We start from the raw sequence: 23,437 nt of genomic DNA, 5'->3' as shown, positions 1-23,437 counted from the left end.
GTACAGTTAGGACTCCTAACTTTAGGACTCCTAAATGCCTTCTGTGAATACCGAAAGTCTTAAAGTTAGGATTTTTCTCAGTTTAGGAGTCCTAAAGTTAGGAGTCCTAACTTTACTACTCCTAACCTGAGAAAAATACTAACTTTAAGTCTTAAAGTTAGGATTTTTCTCAGTTTAGGAATCCTAAAGTCAGGAGTCCTAACTTTACTACTCCTAACCTGAGAAAAATCTTATTTTTAAGACTTTCGCTATTCACAGACGGCATTTAGGAGTCCTAAAGTTAGGACTCCTAACTTCTGTGAATACCGAAATGAGTAAGTGCGTTTCGGTGAATACCAAAATGAGTAAGTGCCTTCTGTGAATACCAAAATGGTAGTAAGTTTAGGATTTTGTCTTAAGTTAGTTATGTGAATCGGGCCCTCACCATGTGGCAACAGTAGCTGACTGCACCACCCACACAAAAAAGCAGGATAGATGAGAGGATGCTATACTGTCGACCTCCCCATCCCGTCCCTTCTCTGGATCCCGGTTTTAATTTTGGGAACTTCGGAAGTATATAAAATGTCATTTGAAGATTTTCTACCTAAATACATGACTTGCCTGAAGTGGAAGAAAACCATGTTTCTCTGATTCAATGTGTTTAGAATGTTGCTTGGGTACTTCCAAAATGGCATTGTGCCTCAATGGTCCCAGGCTGCCTTTCTGGTCAGTGCTCCAAGTTTAGGACATGCGCAATTGCCGCTTCCCAGTATGCAGCCTAGACAGGGGGATTGCTTCATAGTTTATTACATCTGGGGGACTTCGTGTACAATAATGCCTGCCAGATGGCCCAAACACTGAAAAAAGAGGCACTGTAAACCAGAAAACAAAACAATGAACATGATATGCTTTAAACAAAACAATAAGGCATGTTCATTCATTGCGAGAGACTGCACTAGTGGGGACTAAATTCACAAAGACCAAGGGTGGGAAAGTAGGACATTTATACTTTTAAGCTTACTCTGTGATTTGTGTAAACTGCCATCCTTCCATGAATTCTCGAAGATGTCCACAAACGAATATTTCTGGGATTGTGTGACTGTTGTAGCTTTCGCATGCATGAATCTTGTATATAAGGGATTTTGAATTGCCTAATATTTTCTCCAAAGGGAAAATAATTTGCTTCTGTAGAATTTCTTTCCCTGCACTCATCACTTTAAAAATGGATTTACGCCTGCCTTTGACAAAAGTAAAACTCTAACCTTTTTTTTAAAGATTAAGGTTTATAAAAGTCTGCACATTTGAAAATGTGTGTGAGTTCGCTTCTGCTGCTGACAGACAGTGCGAACTCACGGCAGATTAGTTTTGGCAACTTGTCCTGTTCCAAAAGTGTGTGCCAGGTTTGTGATGTCAATTCACCCCATTAGCGTTATGTCCAGTGTACTGAAAATTTAACACTTGCACACCTTCAGGGCCCCATCAAGAAGCAGTCTGGGGTACTGTTGGATGCGTCCTTCCCTACCACAGTCCAACTCCAAATGTATCACATAAAGGCCTTTTTATTAATTAATTAATTAATTAATTGATTTTTTATTTTTATTTATTTCTAATGTGAGATTTGTATATAGCTCGTACTAAACCTGTGCTGACAGGTTAGGTTCACAGCAGAACTGTCTCATGGGGTTATATGCCAGAAAACAGAGCTCACCCAGAGGTTTAACAGCTCCTGCTGCATGCACAATAAAACTTAAGACAGATCAACTGAGTGAATTGCCTAAGATCACAATGAGAGCCGGCAAGCAACTGGGAACTCCATCTCTCCCTGTCCATTCTCTCACTGAGCGGGATCACAGAACGTTTTATATTCAGAACTCACTTTAATGTTGATGACGACTGTGTGTAATAGGGGTTTAATGCAACCAAACCTGCTCCCATAAATACGCCCATGTAAACATCTGCACTGAGGATGGGACATGCCTCTGCATTAGGCTTGCAGTAGGTCATGAACAAAGACAGTCCCAGCCTGTAGACATAACCAAAATACCATGTTCAATACTTGTAGACAGACCATCAGTCAAAGGAGAGACATACTGAAATCATAGTATTAGCACCCGGTGCTGGAATTAGCAGGTTTGCCATCAACAGCTGTACACAGTGCCACAGTTGGCCACACTGTTGATTAATCAGTTCTATCCCAGGAGTGCTTTCCTACCCCCAGAGATAGCCCGGCTGCGCTGTCGTGATGCTGCACATGGATGGTGTAAGGCTCTGGGTGTCAGACGATGGTAGTAGGCAGGGCTGTATGTCTTGAGGGCCTACAATATGCATAAGACATAGAATGAAGTCACAGCTCAGTGGTTGCTGGTAAATAATGAAGCAGCCGAAGTGCCAACCAATGAAGAGTTCGAGCTCGAAAGATGCAAGAAGGTAAGATGGTGGTTTTAGCAGGCTGGTAACCACTGCTGAGAGACAGTTTGCAGAGGCTCCTTGTGGTAAAAGGGAGTTTGTGGAAAAGGCAGTAAGAGCAGCAATGGCAAACTCAGTGCAACATGCCACCAAAACCACATTTCAGACCGAAGGTTGAAGGCATGCCCTTGGAGATGGCTGGTTGTACTCTGTGATTGGGGTGATGCACATCCAAGAATGGATACTGACCGGTCGCCTGTGGGTTGAACAAAGGTGGTTTCTCTCTAGGTTCTCCATAGACCAGTTCTGGGAAGTGCTTACTGTCTTCGTGCAGAATCAGAAAGTTGCAAGCCAAAAATGGAAGGGCATCCCAGGCAGAGGCGGATCCTCCATGGGGGCGTTTGGGCGCCGCCCCACTACTTTCTCACCGTGCGAGAAGGCAGAAACAAATAGTAGAGAACTACCATTTGTTTCTGCCTTCTCGCACGGCGAGAAAGGATAAGTTCGAGTTCCTGCTCGAGACAGTGGGAGGGGTTACTCGAGGGAAGGGGGGAGTGGTTTTCCTCACTGTTGTAAATACAGTCTGTTTGACAGCCTGAGAGGCTGTCCAAACAGACAGTATTAACTGTATTCATAACAGCGGGGAAAGCCGCTCCCCCCTGCCCTCGGGTAACCCCTCCCACTCTCCCTGTTCTCTGTATGCTGCAGCATACAGAGAAATCACGTGGTGTTAGGGAAGCCGGCCGAACCAATTGCAGCGCTGTGCTGTGGTGGAGCCAGAGGGGAGGGAGGCTGCCTGGCTTCCTGCATGACGAGTCTGATGAGTCATGATGACGATTCCGAATTCAAGAACTGAACGGCGGCGGGAGTCGGAGCGGACTTGGAGGCGGGAAGCCGGAAAGTTAAGGTAAGTAGTAAAGTTTCTTGACTATTTGACTTATGACTGTTTTATTATGTATTGAAATGTCTTCCGACCTTTTCACATGAAGCGGGAGGCCCCTCTCCGTTTCCTGCCCTAGTGCCCTTTGATGCTCACTTTCCCTCCGTGTCCCTTCGACAGTCTGTGGAGAGAGAGAGAGGTGTCGGTGGCCAGGTGTGGATTAGGGCGTTATGCAGAGGGTTAGACATTGTCGGGTGTGCAGACTCTCTGATGAGTGTTACCACAGAGCCCTGTAAAGCTGCGACAGCTGTCATCACGCCCCGCCACTTTCAAATGTCACCAGCCGCGACTGATCCCAGGCTATCTCTTACTCCCAGGCTGAAGGCGCTATCGGCATGAAAACCAAGGAAGATGGGGTAGAAGCAGTGCATGGATTATCATAATCCATATATGCTGAGGGAGCTCTATATCTTTTGCACATAGTTGCCTTGAGGCGAGGGAAGTTCTTGTTCTCCCCAGGTATCTTTCAGGTATCTGGTTGCAGCAAGAGTGAAGATTCAGGTTTAGATTTCCAAAAAGATCATAGAACAATATGAATTCAAATTTTAATAAACAGGAAAAAGCCCAAACTAAGAATACATTGTATCATCGCATGGTGCACAAGACTGCTTCTGTTTTAACCATGGTAGTCTTTTTCCTATTTCTATTGGGGTGAGAGGACAGCTACGCAAAAGGATGAGAGTAACAATGTCAAGTGGGAAATCTATGTAAAGAAGCAGTACAGGGATTGGAAATGGGGAGAGTAAAAAAAAACAAGCATTGGAAATGCAATAGGTCTCGCATTAGGAAAGTTTGAGCGATTGGTATAGTAAATGACACTTTTTTTATTTATGTGTTGGTTTTGAAAATAGCAAAATTAATAGCTTGGTGGATGTGATGGTGGATGTGATGGTGGATGTGATGGTGGATGTGATGGTGGATGTGATGGTGGATGTGATGGTGGATGTGATGGTGGATGTGGTGGTGGATGTGGTGGTGATGGTGGATGAGGTGGTGGATGCGGTGGATGTGGTGGTGGTGGATGCGGTGGATGCGGTGGATGTGGCGGTGGATGTCATGATGGATGTGGAGGTGATGGTGTATGTGGTGGTGGATGTGGTGGTGATGGTGGATGTGGTGGTGGATGCGGTGGATGTGGTGGTGGTGGATGCGGTGGTGGATGCAGTGGTGGTGGATGGGGTGGTGGTGTTGGTGGATAGGGTGGTGGATTTAGTGGTGGTGGGTGTGGTGGATGTGGTGGTGGTGGGTGTGGTTAAAGTGTTGGTGGATGTGGTGGTGGATGTGGTGGTGGATGCGGTGGTGGTGGATGCGGTGGATGTGGATGTGGTGGATGTGGTGGTGGATGTGGTGGTGGATGTCATGGTGGATGTGGAGGTGATGGTGGATGTGGTGGTGGATGTGGTGGATGCAGTGGATGTGGTGGTGGTGGATGCGGTGGTGGTGGTGGATGCAGTGGTGGTGGTGGATGGGGTGTTGGTGGTGGTGGATGCAGTGGTGGTGGTGGATGGGATGGTGGATGTAGTGGTGGTGGGTGTGGTGGATGTGGTGGTGGTGGATGCAGTGGATGTGGTGCTGGTGGATGCGGTGGTGGATGCAGTGGTGGTGGTGGATGGGGTGTTGGTGGTGGATGGGGTGTTGGTGGTGGATGGGGTGTTGGTGGTGGATGGGGTGTTGGTGGTGGATGGGGTGGTGGATGGGGTGGTGGTGGTGGATGCAGTGGATGTGGTGGTGGTGGATGCGGTGGTGGATGCAGTGGTGGTGGTGGATGGGGTGTTGGTGGTGGTGGATGCAGTGGTGGTGGTGGATGGGGTGGTGGTGGTGGATGGGGTGGTGGATGTAGTGGTCGTGGGTGTGGTGGATGTGGTGGTGGTGGGTGTGGTGAAAGTGGTGGTGGATGTGGTGGTATATGTGGTGATGGTGGATGCGGTGGTGGCTGTGGTGGTGGTGGTGGATGTGGTGTTGGTGGATGTGGTGGTGGTGGTGGATGTGGTGGTGGATGTGGTGGTGGATGTGGTGGTGATGGTGGATGTGGTGGTGGATGTGGTGGTGGATGTGGTGGTGGTGGATGCAGTGGATGTGGTGGATGCGGTGGTGGTGGTGGATGCAGTGGTGGTGGTGGATGGGGTGTTGGTGGTGGTGGATGGTGGTGGTGGATAGGGTGGTGGTGGTGGATGCAGTGGTGGTGGTGGATGCAGTGGTGGTGGTGGATGCTGTGGTGGTGGATGCAGTGGTGGTGGTGGATGCTGTGGTGGTGGTGGATGCAGTGGTGGTGGTGGATGGGGTGGTGGATGTAGTGGTGGTGGGTGTGGTGGATGTGGTGGTGGTGGGTGTGGTGGATGTGGTGGTGGTGGGTGTGGTGGATGTGGTGGTGGTGGGTGTGGTTAAAGTGTTGGTGGATGTGGTGGTGGATGTGGTGGTGGTGGTGGTGGATGATGTGGATGTGGTGGATGTCATGGTGGAGGTGGAGGTGATGGTGGATGTGGTGGTGGATGTGGTGGTGGTGGATGCAGTGGATGTGGTGGATGCGGTGGTGGTGGTGGATGCAGTGGTGGTGGTGGATGGGGTGTTGGTGGTGGTGGATGGTGGTGGTGGTGGTGGATGCAGTGGTGGTGGTGGATGCAGTGGTGGTGGTGGATGAAGTGGTGGTGGTGGATGCTGTGGTGGTGGTGGATGCAGTGGTGGTGGTGGATGCTGTGGTGGTGGTGGATGCAGTGGTGGTGGTGGATGGGGTGGTGGATGTAGTGGTGGTGGGTGTGGTGGATGTGGTGGTGGTGGGTGTGGTGGATGTGGTGGTGGTGGGTGTGGTGGATGTGGTGGTGGTGGGTGTGGTTAAAGTGTTGGTGGATGTGGTGGTGGATGTGGTGGTGGATGTGGTGGTGGATGCGGTGGTGGTGGATGCGGTGGATGTGGATGTGGTGGATGTGGTGGTGGATGTGGTGGTGGATGTCATGGTGGATGTGGAGGTGATGGTGGATGTGGTGGTGGATGTGGTGGATGCAGTGGATGTGGAGGTGGTGGATGCGGTGGTGGTGGTGGATGCAGTGGTGGTGGTGGATGGGGTGTTGGTGGTGGTGGATGCAGTGGTGGTGGTGGATGGGGTGGTGGATGTAGTGGTGGTGGGTGTGGTGGATGTGGTGGTGGTGGATGCAGTGGATGTGGTGCTGGTGGATGTGGTGGTGGATGCAGTGGTGGTGGTGGATGGGGTGTTGGTGGTGGATGGGGTGTTGGTGGTGGATGGGGTGGTGGTGGTGGATGGGGTGTTGGTGGTGGATGGGGTGGTGGTGGTGGATGGGGTGGTGGTGGTGGATGGGGTGGTGGTGGTGGATGGGGTGGTGGTGGTGGATGCAGTGGATGTGGTGGTGGTGGATGCGGTGGTGGATGCAGTGGTGGTGGTGGATGGGGTGTTGGTGGTGGTGGATGCAGTGGTGGTGGTGGATGGGGTGGTGGATGTAGTGGTGGTGGGTGTGGTGGATGTGGTGGGTGTGGTGAAAGTGGTGGTGGATGTGGTGGTATATCTGGTGGTGGTGGATGCGGTGGTGGCTGTGGTGGTGGTGGTGGATGTGGTGTTGGTGGATGCGGTGGTGGTGGTGGATGTGGTGTTGGTGGATGCGGTGGTGGTGGTGGATGTGGTGGTGGATGTGGTGGTGGTGGATGTGGTGGTGGTGGTGGGTGTGGTGTTGGATGTGGTGGTGGTGGTGGATGTGGTGGTGGTGGATGATGTGGATGTGGTGGATGTCATGGTGGATGTGGAGGTGATGGTGGATGTGGTGGTGGATGTGGTGGTGGTGGATGCAGTGGATGTGGTGGATGCAGTGGATGTGGTGGATGCGGTGGTGGTGGTGGATGGGGTGTTGGTGGTGGTGGATGGGGTGTTGGTGGTGGTGGATGGGGTGTTGGTGGTGGTGGATGGTGGTGGATGGGGTGGTGGTGGTGGATGCAGTGGTGGTCTGTCTGCTTTCAGAGAGAAATGGTCTCATAACATTGGCATGAAGCTGGAAGGCATAGACTGGGAACTAATACCTGACTATACCCCGAAAGTTTCTAGAAATGCTAGGTTTAAGCTACTACAATTCAGTATACTTCACAGAACCTTTCTCACCCCTAGCAGACAAGCACAATAATGGCAGCATGTCTCAGATGTAGAACAGAGGTAGCAGATTTCTGCAACATGTTGTGGAGTTGACCACAGGTAGTGGACTATTGGCTGGCAGTGACAAATACATTGGAAGAAATCATAGAAAGGAAAAATATGCTGAAAATAAAAATATTAGTGTCAAATTCTTAGATTTAGGACTGCTGCTCGTCAAGAGAGCTATAGCTATGAAATGCCAGGTGGCGAAAAGACTTGTAATTGAAAAATGGAGTATGGAAGTGATAACATGGACTCAGACTGAGGCAGAGGCACTCCATGTCAAGAAAAGGAAGGGTGTAACTAGTGGGGGGAAAGTCCGATTGTTGGAAGCTATGCTCCTTAAGTTCATGCAAACAGAAGTACAGGAGAACAACAATGTCATAAACCAGCCAGATGGAACTGGTGCATAAGATAGAAAGGCTTCTGATTAATCCCTCCAGGAGACTTCTCTTCCTAGAAAGCAGATCCCTTTAGATGGTTGCCCGGGGCACAGAGAGCAGGAAGGTAAATTGGAAGTGACAGTAGTATAGTCAGTCCTTACCTTTAGTGAGGTTTGCTTTAGATGGCATTATGTCTGGCTACCTTACACTGATTAACCTAATCTTATCACATTCACATTGTAGAGTAACTGGATATAGACTTAGACAATTATCCCTGTATAAAATAAACGCTAAAGATACTAACATAGGAATTAGGTCTATGTAAGGGGTGACGAACCATACTGGTTCTGCTAGACCTCTCAGCGGCTTTCGACACGGTCGACCACAACATCTTGGTCGACCGTGTCCAAGGATTCGGCATCTGTCATACTGCCAAAAACTTAATAGCCTCCTTCCTTGCTAATAGAACGCAGGCGGTCATCCTAGGACCCTTTCAATCAGCACAACTCTCCGCCCCCTGTGGTGTTCCTCAAGGCTCATCCCTTAGTCCGACACTCTTTATCATCTATGTGTCGGACCTAGCTAAGACCATCAAAGCACATGGGATGAGCCTTACCTCGTACGCCGACGACACCCAACTAGTGTTGGCGATCAAAGGTGACGGAGAGCAAGTAGCTGAAAAATTTAAGAAAGGGCTCCTAGATATAGGAGACTGGATGGCAACAAACTGCTTAAAGCTAAACTCAGATAAAACTGAGGTACTCATCTTCGGTCCATTGTCCCCAGCCTGGCCCACCAGTTGGTGGCCAGAGACCTTCGGTACTCCTCCCACACCGACCTCGAAGGTCAGGAATTTGGGGGTTATCTTCGATGATGGACTGAACTTCATGGATCACGCCAATAAGACAGCATCCACAGCGCACCTAAAACTAAAAATGATTCGTAAAATACGTCCTTTTCTCCCCGAATCTGCGATTAAGACACTGGTCTCTGCTCTTGTCCTCTCATCCTTGGATTATTGTAATGGTTTATTTCTCAATGCGCAATCTCGAGTCACTACAAAACTTCAAACTATACAAAACGCAGCAGCCCGTCTCATTACCGGCAAAACAAAGTTCGAACCTATTGCCAACAACATAAAAGACCTTCACTGGCTGACTGTACAAAAAAGGATCCACTTCAAGGCCCTCTGTATAGTTTTCAAATCAGTCAATAATCAAGGACCACATTTCTTAAGAGACAAACTTCAATTCTACAAACCTACAAGAGCTTTACGTTCAGCCACCCTTAACCAACTGCCTGTCCCACGTACCAAAACAGTGTCCTGGGGTGACTGTCGCTTTTTGGTGGCGGCCCCCAGACTCTGGAACACCTTGCCTCTTAACATCAGACGAAGTGCTACGCTGTTCCAGTTCCGTAAACTCCTGAAAACCTGGCTTTTCTCTCAGTAACCTATTCTCAACCGTCATTTCTGTCTATTCTCTCATTCCTCACTCTTCAATAATGGTTTTCAGCGCCTTGACGCCCAAGGGTATAAGTAGCGCTTTATAAGTGTCAAAAATAAATAAATAAATAAATTTGGATGGGAAAATGACTGAGTAATGAGACCTAAAACAACTTTTGTTTCTGAATAAAATGTTTCTTTCAAAATTGTATAAACTGTTTGACAAAATAAGAAACTCCAAGGTGGTTTCAAACAATGGGAAATGAAGTGGGGAGGTGACCCGGCTGGTCAGGCAACTAGGCTGGTAAAAGGAAGGCCAGCTAGCTTGAATACCACTGTCTTGTCTAAGTTAAGGTTAATTGCGTTTGGGGTGATCCCGTCTATGATGGTGATCATATATGTTTGGAAGGTTGCTGTTGAGTCAGGTTGAGTCCAGCCAAGATGAATCAAGATCTGTCTGTTATCAGCATAAGCACAGAATAAGAACCTATATAACCTGATCAGAGCAGCGAATTATGCCACATAAATGCTGAACATGGTATGGCTCAACAAAGAGCCATGTGGGACCCCACACCTTGCGATCAAAACTGATTGAAAGGAAAGGAGAAATTCTGCAATTGTTTCCCTTTTGCTTTTCCAAATGTTATGTTTGTTTACTTGATTGTTACAGAAAATCAAGATGTTTCCAATTCCTAATACTTTACAAAACGTAAGAACTTTGGAAGCACGTAGTATTTTATCCAGCCCTGAATTCAATACCAAGGCAAGAACATTTAATAAACATTAAGTGGTTTATGTCTAAAAGATGTTTTAAAATTGATAATCTACAGCCGACCATGATGGCTGCATAGCTGAGAAGCTCCGTGGGTGAGGCGGCCCTTACATTAATCCGGCACAGTAATCCGCTGTAATTTAAGGCTCCGAGGGCAGTCCCTGAGGTCCAGGATGGGGCAGCATCGAACATCAGATATCCAGGAACGAACCGACGACGGGAACGCATAGCGCGATTGGAAGAGATCAGCGGCCTGCATCGCGACAGTGAGCAGCGGCTTCCAGTACACAGCGGGCTGGGCGGAAGTGCAGGTGAAGAGGGCTTAACAGACCGGAAGGAGGCCCTGGCAAAATCACCCCTGGAAGCTCACATTACAGACTCGGCCAGAGGAGTCCCGGACGGCACATACCACGCAGCGGGGATCAGACAAACAAGCTCCCAGGACGCTGCACTGCACAATAACTGATAAGGGGGCAGGATAAACGGAAAAACAGGCGATCAATAAACTGGGACCTGGGAAGCCAAAACGAGCACTCGGACAGGAGAAACGCGACGTGCACCAGAAGCACAATAACTGATAAGGGGGCAGGATAAACGGAAAAACAGGCGATCAATAAACTGGGACCTGGGAAGCCAAAACGAGCACTCGGACAGGAGAAACGCGACGTGCACCAGAAACAAAAATAAAAATAACAAGACGGAGGGAAGAGAGGGGAGGGGGGAGGAGAAATGCGACACGGCGCGAGGGGAGGGGGAGGAGAAATGAGACACGGCGGGAAGGGGAGGGGGCGGAGCGGGTAAAACACGACGGACGTGCACGCGCTTTTAAGCTCAATGCGCATGCGCATTGAGCTTAAAAGTCACGGGCACTGCAAGGAATCGCCACGATTCCTTGCAGTGTGGATAAAGAGTTGATAAGTCCCAATACTCTCGCTTGCTCGATGCGCATGCGCATCGACAGGCGAGACCTAAAAAGGACTTGGGTAGACAGGGGTGATGGGGCAGAGGGTGTGTGGAAGGGAAGGGTCAGGTGTAGGAGAAAAATTAGTGGGCTACTGACAGGAAGGGTTCTGGCAAACAAGACAAGCCTTTCTAGGAGATTGTCAGAAGAATAAGAAGTGCAGCCTGGGGATAGCTGGGTAAAAGGTGTAAGCAACAGTTAATTTTCTTTAAAAATATATTAAATAGTTCAAGTTTGTGAAAGTGCAGAATGGTACACAATTTGTAAAATTCAACAAATTAGCTCTTTCATCCCATTTTCAGAAATTCGATATTCATTAAGTCATTTTTTCATCATGGACATAAACCAGGGTAGGTATCTATTTCCATGTGTGATGGTTGAGGTCTATCCTAGTCTGTTCTGATTGGAGGCAATGCTGTGAATTACCGAGGCAATCCACCCACAACAGGGACTAAATCAATATTAAGGGCAGCTGAAGTTCCACAGGTGTTTTAGAGTTTTATCTCAAAGACGCCTGGACCAATAAGGTGCCGTTAGGTGAGCTGGCAGATCCTCCTCCTCGTCCTTGGGCTGAGGTTGTGAAAACTTTGTCTCCCACCCAAGCCAGTTGCTGATGATGCTTTTAATGCTTGGGGTTATGAACTCCTTCTCCACTGATCTGCCCATTTTCATATCATGAGAACTGATTAAAGGTCATGCCAAGGAAGAAGAATATCCAAGAAACCCCAGAAAATGGGAGATACCATCATAGAATAATATTATGCTAAAGAATAAGGACAACACTTGAAAACTTTATCATGATTTAACCTTTTAATACACCTGACAAGAGGAGAGTGGCATAGATCAAGCCAGTGATACACGTAAGATAATATTGTCCAGCACAAAAGGCCAAAGAACAGTAGGACCAAGGCTACTGTATTCATATACCACGCGGAAGCCAAACCCCTAACAAAAACCTAGGGACAATGTCTTCTCTTCTCATTGACAACCACTAGAGCAGTGGGAGTTCCAGTCAGCAGCCCAAAGAAGACCCACAGCTATATGCCAAACAATCACCTGACTAAACAGCCTACAGAAGACTCACAGGAACAGGCCAAACACACAATTATCTTGTAACGTTGTATACAAGAAAGTCAGCTCCAATTGACTATCACCAAGGGAACATTCCAAGAACTAAATCAGAAAATGTAAGGCACAAGAAATGGCCAGTTTCAAATATCACTTAAACCACAAGGGCAGACTAAGATAAAGAAGCAAGAACATCAGAGAATGCCTAGACCAAAAAAACAGACAATAAAAGTAGAATGTTCCCCATGTACGCATCAAGAAGAAGCATAAACACTGGTACAAAGGGATGAAAGAAAGGAACAGTTGACAAGCTGCTACCATAAGAACATATAAAAAGGGAAAAATACATGAAGACACAAACATGTGCAACCATGAAAGAGCGAGTGGTGCCCACCACTGAAAGGCCAATGCCATTGCCTAGCACAAATCTCCCATGACTACAGAGAGAAAGAGATTTGGAAAGGGACATTGAATGCTACCACAGCAAAAAGCAGCCACAACTCCAAATTGGCTAAGAAAGAACCTATGGGGGAAGCATTGGTCCAGAAATGGAGAGTTGAGACAGACCTGTAAATGGGATTGAGAGGAGTCAAAAAACAAGCTCAAATTGTCAGCCTTCTGTCCCAAGAGTCTATGTTGTGCCCTTATAAACACAGGCTGACACTTTCACTCAGTGGAAGCAAACACATTGTCACATAATGTGAGTAGAACACAACAATAGTAAGAATATTAGTTGTCGTTTTGTTTATGGCAGATGTAGCCAGTGCTACATGCTGTGTAAGTATAAGGTGTAGACTGTGTGATCAGCTATAATGATTCAGGCATGTAGACAGATACCCAAACAAGAATTAACATATATAGTTCATGGGCACAGAATATATACAGTTGCACACATGCATGGATGCACACACATGCACACTCACACCCACAATTACCCCCATTCAACTCATCATCAACATCCATGAAGGGTTGATATGCTAGTCTAAGGCCAGGTCTTCTTGGCTCTCCTAAAAAGTGATTCCTTCTACAACAATAAACGTTCCCACTAAAAACTTTCAAAAACGCACACGTACGAAAGGAAGGACCAAAGCTACTGTGCAACCACACAAAGACAGCATTTGATTGTTACCCATGTTAATCTGGTCAATACACTAATACAGCAATGTTAACTCTCTCTCTGTTTGCCTATCTCTCAGTCGCAAGAATACACATACCTTTCTATGAGATTATGTAGTAAAGAGCAGAAGGAGGATAATCCATGATGTATCAATGAACCAAAGGTATGGTTAAATAGGATCTTCTCCTTGAGCAACAGGAACAAAGCTTCAATACGAAGTTGCTAAGTAGGCCTCTCCCTGTCTCCTTCTTAGAAGTACCGGACAGAATCCCTTTGAAGGCATAGATTAACAGTCAAGGTAACAGAATTGTTATATTATCAATGACCCCACTTCTTGATCACTTACAAGTCATGTTCCAAACTGAGTCCCTACCTCATTGTCGCCTAAATATAATGGGCGCACTGTCTAGAATCTGGCATGCAGATATTTCAGTTGTGATTAAGGGGTCCATTGCAAACCACTGATTAAATACTCTTTCAAACCACACAGTGGCTGAAAATAAGCCAATTTAACAATCATTTTCACTTTATGGTTCAAATCATTTCATCGGTCACAGATAATGGAGCACAGCTCAGTCACCAAAAGAAGAAAGCATTTATATTCACAAACAATTCACCAAGTCAAGTCTTGTTCAACCATTATGAATTTCCCATGGCATACAACTTAAAAATACTCCAAAAGGTTACCCTCAGAAGCTCCTGTGGAAGACTCGGAGAGGAAACAATGAAGAAACACAGAGATGGAAGAATAATAACCTATCCAGGATTACCACATTTACGATGTACTCTCATCCCGTCATAACATGGACCAAGAAAGATGGCAAACCTTCCATCCCACTAAGAGGATCGAGCAAGTACAGCAGATCTATTAATCTCAAAAGTTCACCAGTTCCCCCATCCAGCCAAGTACAGAAGGACCTGGCCCTCTCCACCTCTGAAAACACACATCTCTTGTCCAGAAAGTTCACTTTCAGTCATAACATAGAAATGAATTGATGCCCAGTTGCCTTTTTTTCTCCTAATCAGCTCTATTTGCTTTGCACAGTTTTTTTTCTCCACTTTATTTAGCATTTAGTTATAGTTATAGCAGTACACTGGGATTAGATAAGGTATTTCAGTGAGTACATGTAAGTAAAATATACATTTCCCATGACACAGTCAACAGTGTTGTGCTTTCATATGCTGTTCCAAGGTGTGTTACTTAAAAATCCACATCACTAATGCGTTAATTCTTTCAAACTTGTTTGACATATGTGGTTCATACATTCAGGGCCTGGGCATGTATCAACTGTAGAATCGGAAAAAGAGTACTATCAAGGTGGATGTGGCGACATGCGCTGTGTAACAATTTAGCCTACACCGGTAGGAACTATACCGTGGTCCGCCTGTGTGGTGGAGGTTTGTTGCTGAGTCTGAAGATATGCCCTAAAAGGTCCCCAAACATCTTTAGGCCTGGAAGAGGGGGGAGCGTTGTAGCATAAATATCACTGTTTGTGGAGCAAGAAGCCATACTCTTTAGCCATCCTTTTACCGAGGGCGCTGCCCTGCCACCCCAGCAGACTGCCACCTCCCTTTTGGCCAGGAGTAAACAAATAGCAACAAACCTGCGGGTTGCCTGTGGGAACTGTGTAACATATCCCAGCAATGCAATCTTGGGTAACGAGGTCACAAGAACCTTGATCATGTCGCTAACCATCCTGTGTATGGCCATCCAGTATGAGTTCACGTTCGGGCATGCCCAAGCCAGATGTGCGAAGGTGGCATTTGGAGTGTGGCATCTGCCGCAGTGATGCGCTCTGGTAGGGTCTATTCTGTGGAGCCTAGCAGGGGTAATGTACATCCTATGCAGAAATTTAAAATGAAGCAATTTGTGTCGGCTGTTGAGGGAGACCTTTTTCATGACCGCGCAGCAGGCACCCCATTGTTCGTCTGAGATCGTACCTCCCAAGTACTCCTCCCAAGCTTTGCGTATTTTGTCATCATTGATCGGCAAAGCAGCGGCGCATGTCCTATAGAGCTGGGACACTATGTGCACTCTCGCTGCCAATCACCTTAGTAAGTGGGAGGAAGAAAGGGGGCTCCAGAGGGTAGACTGGAAGGGAAGCCCTCAGGGCAAAGAGAATTCGCAGAAGGATGAATCTGTCCATGAATGTGGGGTCAGGAAAGAGAGAGACATCGTCAGGGTCAAATACATGCCCGTTCAGGAATAGGTCGCCCATCTTAGTAATGTCAAATTTATGACAAGTCTTCTATATCAACTTTTCGCTAGTTATGGGTAACAGTTTCGGGTTTGGGAGATCTGAGGAATAAAGCAGCGGAGTGTGCATAACACGTCGCAGCTGTTACCAAGCCCAGCTAGTATTCTACCCTGGTTGGATATCACTGGGATCTTTGGGGAAACCCTTTGGTAGTATTGCCGCTAGCTTGTCTGGTAGGACTAGGTCTGATTCTGGTCGTAGATATGGGATTCTGGCATCTGGATGGTACCATGCCTGTGCAAAACTGCACGGCGCCGCTAAATAATATAGCCTGCGATCGGGAACCCCAAAACCACCTCTATCGCAGGGGAGCATCATCACCTTCCAGTTGACTCTGGGATGTCCACCCCCTATACTACCCTTATCAAATGGAACGAAGAGTTAAAAAGAATTTCTTTGTGAGTGGAATATGAATGTTTTGAAATAAATATAAGAATTTAGGAAGCACCACCATTTTCATGAGGGAATCTCGACCCGCCATGGACAATGGGAGTTGCAACCATTTCTCAACCTGCGTCCCTAATTTAGCAACAGCCATACCGTAGTTACGGCAAATAATCTGCTCTGTGTCAAGATGTATATGTACTCCTAGGTATTAACCGAATCAGTATTCCATTCAAGAGGGAACTCCAGGTCCCATTGGACCGTACTGGCAGTGAGAGGGAAATTACAGATTTGTGCCAATTGATTCCCAATCCGGAAAAAGAACCAAAACGCAAGATTTCCCGGATAAGGGGTTCCAAGTTAGTCTGAGGGCTGCAAACATATAAAACGTGTCATCAGCATATAGAGAGACTAACAATGGACCCGTACGAAACTGTAGCCCTCTATGCAAGTGTTTTTCTTGAAAATGTCGTATAAGGGGGTCCATGGCTAAAATGAACAGCAGCGGCGACAGCGGGCAGCCCTGTCTGGTACCGCGTGAGAGTGAGAAGGGGGGAGTCAATGCGCCATTTAGTTGGAGCCAAGCTGTCGGCTGACTGTATAGTAGAGCAGTGGTGGCTATGAAACCGAACGGCATTCCGATGCGTTGCATGATGGACCAAATGAAAGGCCATTCTAGGGAATCAAATGCCTTTTCCGTATCTAATAGGATGGCAGCCGCCGGGGTTTCAGGGTTGATTCTGTGTAATGTGTTAAATAAAGTGCATTTGGTGTTGGAAGATTGACTTTCAGTCTGGATATCATCAGCTAGACTACGACCCAGACTCTAGGTATATTAGAACGTTTTCTGTTCACCTGGATCGCTCCCCTGAGGTGCTACAAACAATTCACCTTTAGCATCGTGAGCACTGCTGAGGTGTTTCAAAACTGTATTTCTGAGGATTTGTCTGAAATTGATGAGGTGATAAAACAAATGGTGCAGGCGAAGATGGTCGATGAGCACAATGCAAGACTTTGAGCCAAAGATGGCACAACTAAAAGACAATGGGCTAACTCTAGACTGGAAATGTGTGAGTTCCTGAAATCCAGCATGCACTTCTTGAGATACCCCTTATCTCAATGGCGTGGCCCTTGATCCCCTCTAAATCCCACTCCACTGCTCAAACTCAAACTCAGACGCTTACAACTTCCTGAGGTGGTGACTTGCTGTAGAAGGTTTATCAAATAAAATCGTACCACTCACTGGTCTATCGAAAGACTAGATCAAGTGCATCTCTGTGCGAGATTGGGCTAAAGAGCACCAACAAGCATTTCAAGTAATGATAAATGGCCTGTCTCTTTAAATCACCCTGAAATGCTCCAAATCTATGAAAGATCCATAACTGTCAATTGTTTCCATGAATATTGGGCAAGGCATTGTCCTGCTACAAGGACAACCTTAAAGGAGAGGATGCAATTGCTGATGCTCTCACCATAACAGAGCAGCACTACTCACAGATATAAAAGGATGCTCTCAGAATCCATGGGGGTGCTGCTATTTTCATTTACAACTCGAGAGACACTCATTTCGGATCTCAATTGATCATAAACTCTTCCTATTTATCCTCCATGGGTCACCCTCTGTGCAGAGGATTGAAGATTGAATCCTCCAATTTTAAGAACACTCACTCACCATTGTGTACAAGCCTGAATAGTGAAACCCAGATGATTACTTGTCCAGGCACCCTTGGCCGGCCCCCCGTGGAGATCCAATCTGCGATCAAAATTTAAAAGTATGTACATTTTCTTGTCAAGAGATGCTGACCACTACAAATCTGTATGACGGCGAGGCTCCTCCATTTGAGCGGAGGAACGTCTCCCTGCTTGCTGTGAGTGCAGCAGGCACACATGAATAGGTAAAATGGCATGTCAATGCCATTTTACTTAATCGCCGCAGTGCGAGGGCAGGGCTGACTCCTGCAATTGCAGGATTACAGCTGCCCCTGCAGTGCACATGCTCGTTTGGCCTGCTCTATTGCTACGGCCAGCCCGACATGCGCAGTGCACACCCAGCAATCCCAAGGCTGCGAAACAGCAGGGGGATTGCTGGCACAGGACCCTAGCCTCAAAATGAGCTCTGGGTTGGCCTGTTCCCACCAATCCTGTTGCTGCGAAACAACATGAGAGCAGCTCCAGGATCGGTTGTATTGGTGACCACTGAGCAGGAGGGAAGTCCTTTCCTTTCCTGCTTGTAGATGCTGATCGGGGAGAGAGGTGCGCACCTGTGGAAGCAGTATATGGTGAGTCTGGCCCTGTAGCCCACATACAGATTTTATAGTTGTAGTTGCCACTGCTGTATGAACCACTGTTTGGAAGCTAAAGCAGAGGATGAATGTTGGTAACTGGTGAACCAAGCCACACAGAGTCACACAGGAAATGTTTCCTGCAAGACACACAAGCCGTACCCGTAAGCCCTCTACTTCACTGCACCTTGTGAGACATAAAAAGGTGGTCGCACAGGTTACCCTTCGAAGTACTGTCAAAGACATAGCCAGAGTAGGTAACAAGTTGTGGTTCCGAGTGCTAGATGAGCTCGGCGAAACAATGGTAAAAGAATGTGTGACCTGTCACACACTTAGCAATTCAACCCACTTCCACCAGTCATCGTAAAATATATTCCATTGTCACCCTGGGTTTGAGCCAGTACAGACTTGATGGCATACTTTATGGGTGGCATCTCCATATAGTCATCGTCACTGTGAGAAGTTGGCCTGATATGTGATGTCCACTATTCTAGTGGACACCCTGTATCAGTCCAAACAACCCTTATGGTGATGGTTGCAAAGTCAACCTTATAGACCAGCTATCCTAGTGGTAGCATGGACAAAGCAGTCTTAGGCTAAAACTTCAGAGGGCATGTAAAGCCAGCTGTTTTACCATATGTAACCCCTTGAATATCAAATGAAAGGACACCACATGGGATATATATCAAATATATATGTATTTATTTCTAAACAACCCCTCTGAACTCTTTATGAGATCAGAGGCACAAGCACATAACAAGATACTTAATTATCATACAATAAGTTGCACAAAATACAGTAGAGCCCTAGGGGCACTTCAGACCATATATTGATTAAACGACCTTGCCCCAGCTGAGTGATCAGCCAGTTGTGTCAATGTGAGTGGCCAGCCTGGGGTGGCATAATACATGCTGCAGCCCCTGGTAGGCCTTGGATGCACCTATGCCCTGGGTACCTATAGCACACTGTACAGGGGCTCATAAGGTGACCCAATTCCCAATTAGAGATGTAACTAAAGTACATGGAGTCCATTTTACAGTGAGAGCAGATAGCCTGGGGCCCTGATTAGCAGGATCCCAGGCCAACTAAGTCGAAAACCAGCTAAACACTAGGCAAAAAATCTGGAGTAACCATAGTCAGGTATCCACCTTCCTACAGTCACCAAAATCCACATCACCCGCTTTTTATAGGCATTTTAGCCCCAAAAATTGGTAGATTTTGCCAACATTTAACTGGAGGATGCAGTTTTTATTGTACCCTATATTTACTGTATGGGATAAACATTTCGATATGTGCTGTAACAGGGACATTTCACTTTTCAGTATATGACTGGCCCCTCATAATTAGGGCCTTAGGGGTATTGAACCTACTAGAGAAGAACTTTGTAAGTCAAGGTATATTTATTTTATCATTTGGTTTCTGAACCCTTGAAGCAGTTTAGTAGGGTAACGAAAGGAGAATTGCATGATTTCTGCATGTCCCAAATGTTTAAACGACCACATGGTCTCTGATTATGAGGGTCTGAGGAGTAAATATGTTTCACCCTATAACATCCAACTCTCTGGGCTCAGAGTTCACCAGGTGGATAAATTGCACCTATTCTGAGTTTTTGTGGAATAAAATATGGATTTTGGAGCTTACATCACCAAAATCTGCATGTTTCGGTAAACCTGATGAATTCCATCAGCTTAGATTTACCGAAATTTAATGAAGGATGAGGGCTTTATTGACCCCTGTGCCAATAGGGGTTTGTGCAGGGTGGAAAAACTTTGACACAATCATAATGAGGTCCTTATTTATGAGACTCAGGGAAAGTGCAAATGGCAATGACCCACTGATCCTAAGGTTTGTTAAGTAGCTACATGCAGAAAACTTTTCAAAATGTCATTCTTTTTGGTCTAACTCAGTCACATTATCGGTTTATGAGCTCTGCTGCACCGAGATACCCTCTACAGGGTGATTTGCGCGTGTTATAAATGAAATTAACATACCATAACATTGGGGGGAAATATATTTGGTCTGGGGGACAAATGTGTTGTCTTGCTCTAGTTATTACTTCTTTATTACATACTCAGTGATACAATTAGCACATTCAACCAGGATGCACAGATAGCAGGTAGTCAGTCTTCACTCAATATGTGCCACACACATTGTAAGGGCACCTTTGGAAAGGGGTTATACTCTTTTCCAAGGGTACATCAAACAAGAAAAAAATCCAGTGGAATGGCAATCGAAAATTGATTTACTGAAATGACAAGACACCATGGAGAATTCTAAATATTAAGGGTTTCGCTTCCATATCAAAGGCACATGACCACCTGACCAAACCCCAGGGCATTTGCTGAATCCTATGTGGTTTCCTACTCTTAATCGCACAAAGACTGTGCTATGGGACCGAATATGTAGGGACAAACTATCAGAGGCGGATCCTCCATGGGGGCGTTTGGGCGCCGCCCCACTACTTTCTCACCGTGCGAGAAGGCAGAAACAAATAGTAGAGAACTACCATTTGTTTCTGCCTTCTCGCACGGCGAGAAAGGATAAGTTCGAGTTCCTGCTCGAGACAGTGGGAGGGGTTACTCGAGGGAAGGGGGGAGTGGTTTTCCTCACTGTTGTAAATACAGTCTGTTTGACAGCCTGAGAGGCTGTCCAAACAGACAGTATTAACTGTATTCATAACAGCGGGGAAAGCCGCTCCCCCCTGCCCTCGGGTAACCCCTCCCACTCTCCCTGTTCTCTGTATGCTGCAGCATACAGAGAAATCACGTGGTGTTAGGGAAGCCGGCCGAACCAATTGCAGCGCTGTGCTGTGGTGGAGCCAGAGGGGAGGGAGGCTGCCTGGCTTCCTGCATGACGAGTCTGATGAGTCATGATGACGATTCCGAATTCAAGAACTGAACGGCGGCGGGAGTCGGAGCGGACTTGGAGGCGGGAAGCCGGAAAGTTAAGGTAAGTAGTAAAGTTTCTTGACTATTTGACTTATGACTGTTTTATTATGTATTGAAATGTCTTCCGACCTTTTCACATGAAGCGGGAGGCCCCTCTCCGTTTCCTGCCCTAGTGCCCTTTGATGCTCACTTTCCCTCCGTGTCCCTTCGACAGTCTGTGGAGAGAGAGAGAGGTGTCGGTGGCCAGGTGTGGATTAGGGCGTTATGCAGAGGGTTAGACATTGTCGGGTGTGCAGACTCTCTGATGAGTGTTACCACAGAGCCCTGTAAAGCTGCGACAGCTGTCATCACGCCCCGCCACTTTCAAATGTCACCAGCCGCGACTGCAAACTATCAAAGGGGTAAGTGCAGAGACGGAGGGAAGGATTTACTATTCTTGACACCACATCTACGTACCTTGAAGATGCATACCCCAAGTTAAGTATTTGTCGACTTACGTATAGAAATTCTATGTAAAATGTACCTTTCAATATTTTGTTCCTCAATATCCTGCCTTCGATATTCATGATGTACGCCCTCGCGAGCCACCAGCTTTCCATGGTGTGCCTTCTTTTGCATGAGAGACCGCACGTAAAATGTCAAATTTCCAAATGATGCGTTTTAAAGGCATTTTGATATCGTTCATAGAGCAATAGCGGAAAAGACTGTTTTGCAAATGAGAAATCTGGGTGCAAAAGGCTGCCACTTACATGCCCCAGAATACGGAAAAAGCCCTGATTTAGGCCACTGTGCATTTTGGAACAGTCATACCTAGGCCTCACCAGAAAGGTAAAACATTGACAATGTCACTGGGAGGTAGGGAGTGCACTCCCTTAGAGTCAGTGAGATTGGGAATGCACCGAGAGAATTAAGCCAGTGCAACAGCTTTGCTGAGCTGACTGCGCCTTTGACTCTTTGAACAAGACACATGCGTTGAGCTGAGCTCTGATCACCCCGCTTCCATGGAAGCCTCCATGACGGCCCAACCACAAACCATTTCTGCCAGTGTTTAATTTGTAAAAAAACATAAGTGCCAATTCCCTCATCTGATGCCCATTGCAGCTTCCACCACCTGTTTCCCAGCCAGTGCTGCCAAAGACACCACAAACACAACTGCAGACTATTACACTCCTATGAGAGTGACAATCCAGACTATTCCAGACCCCCAAAGCTAGAAGAACAGCTTGGGCCATTTTTAATTTATTTTGAATTAATATATAACTGCTGTTATTCACTTCTGTAAATTAGACAGACAGAGCCACCATGTGGCAGACTAAGTGCCAGTGCTGAGCACCGGAAACCACTGGTTTAAATTAAGCATTGATTTCTGCCAATACGTGTGTTATACTCCAGACTGGGGTGTTACTGGTGTATTTTTATGGGTAAGAGGTGTCCGCTTATGTAACAAAAGTGTTGTGATTCACTTCTACGCATCTACTAAACGTGAATGCTGTGTGAATCAGGCCTGAATAGCCTGCTGTAATTCACCTCCAAGGTTTGGGTAGAGATGAATTTCTGGGTGGAATTGCGACTGGCCTGATCTTTCCGTAACCCTGTTTATTACGGTGCAGGAGCACCAGAAGGGTTATATTAGCTGGGAACCCAGCTGATAAAATCATTTTAGGTTTGGGCTACATCAAGAGGTAAGCCCCGCCCCACGGAACCGCCCAACTACCCTGTATGGTAAGAAGGGAGCTTGCAAAGCCCCTCCTGCCATAAGACTCCTCCCCCTTACCTTCCCTCCCAGCCCGACCCCCCTCCTTGCCCTGCACCTACCTGCACACTGTCACTAATGTTCAGAGTAGGTGATAAATATATGCATTAAACTTCTCAGAATATAGATTACTGGGCAGAATTCTGCCTGATAAATCTGGACAGGCATTGTTATTTCATGCACAGTATTGGTAATTACAGGTTTGATGTTTGCACCCCGCCAATACCAGGCAAAGTGTTATAAAAGCCTATAACAGGAATAACTCACAGCTAGTTATAGAAAGGAAGGATTGTGAATGCAGCCATACTCTCCTATGCCCCAGCACTCCTCCAAAAAGGCTGATGATACACACATCCACCCTTGACCCCTGGGGTTTTAGGGTGGCCCTGCCCTTGCTACCAGGGACACAGGCTCTTTCTGACACACTATCTCACACTCTGCACTATCAGACTGGTGTTTGCATTGCACCATGTGTGTTGCATGCCAGACCTCGGTCTATCATTGAATATGCAAATCACTCCAATTATGATTATGCAAATGTGCCTCCAATGGCTATCTTGAAAACTCTACATGGATCTACTCCCCGGGTCCAACTCTGACAACCTCTGCACCAGAAATGATTCCGGAGGGGAGCATGGGGTAGCCCACCGGAACTCCTTGACCTTGAATACTC

The sequence above is a fragment of the Lissotriton vulgaris genome, chromosome 10, assembly GCF_964263255.1.
Source record: "Lissotriton vulgaris chromosome 10, aLisVul1.2, whole genome shotgun sequence".
Classification (NCBI taxonomy): Eukaryota; Metazoa; Chordata; class Amphibia; order Caudata; family Salamandridae; genus Lissotriton; species Lissotriton vulgaris.
The sequence above is the reverse complement of the archived record's forward strand: the minus strand, read 5'-3'. Positions refer to the sequence as shown.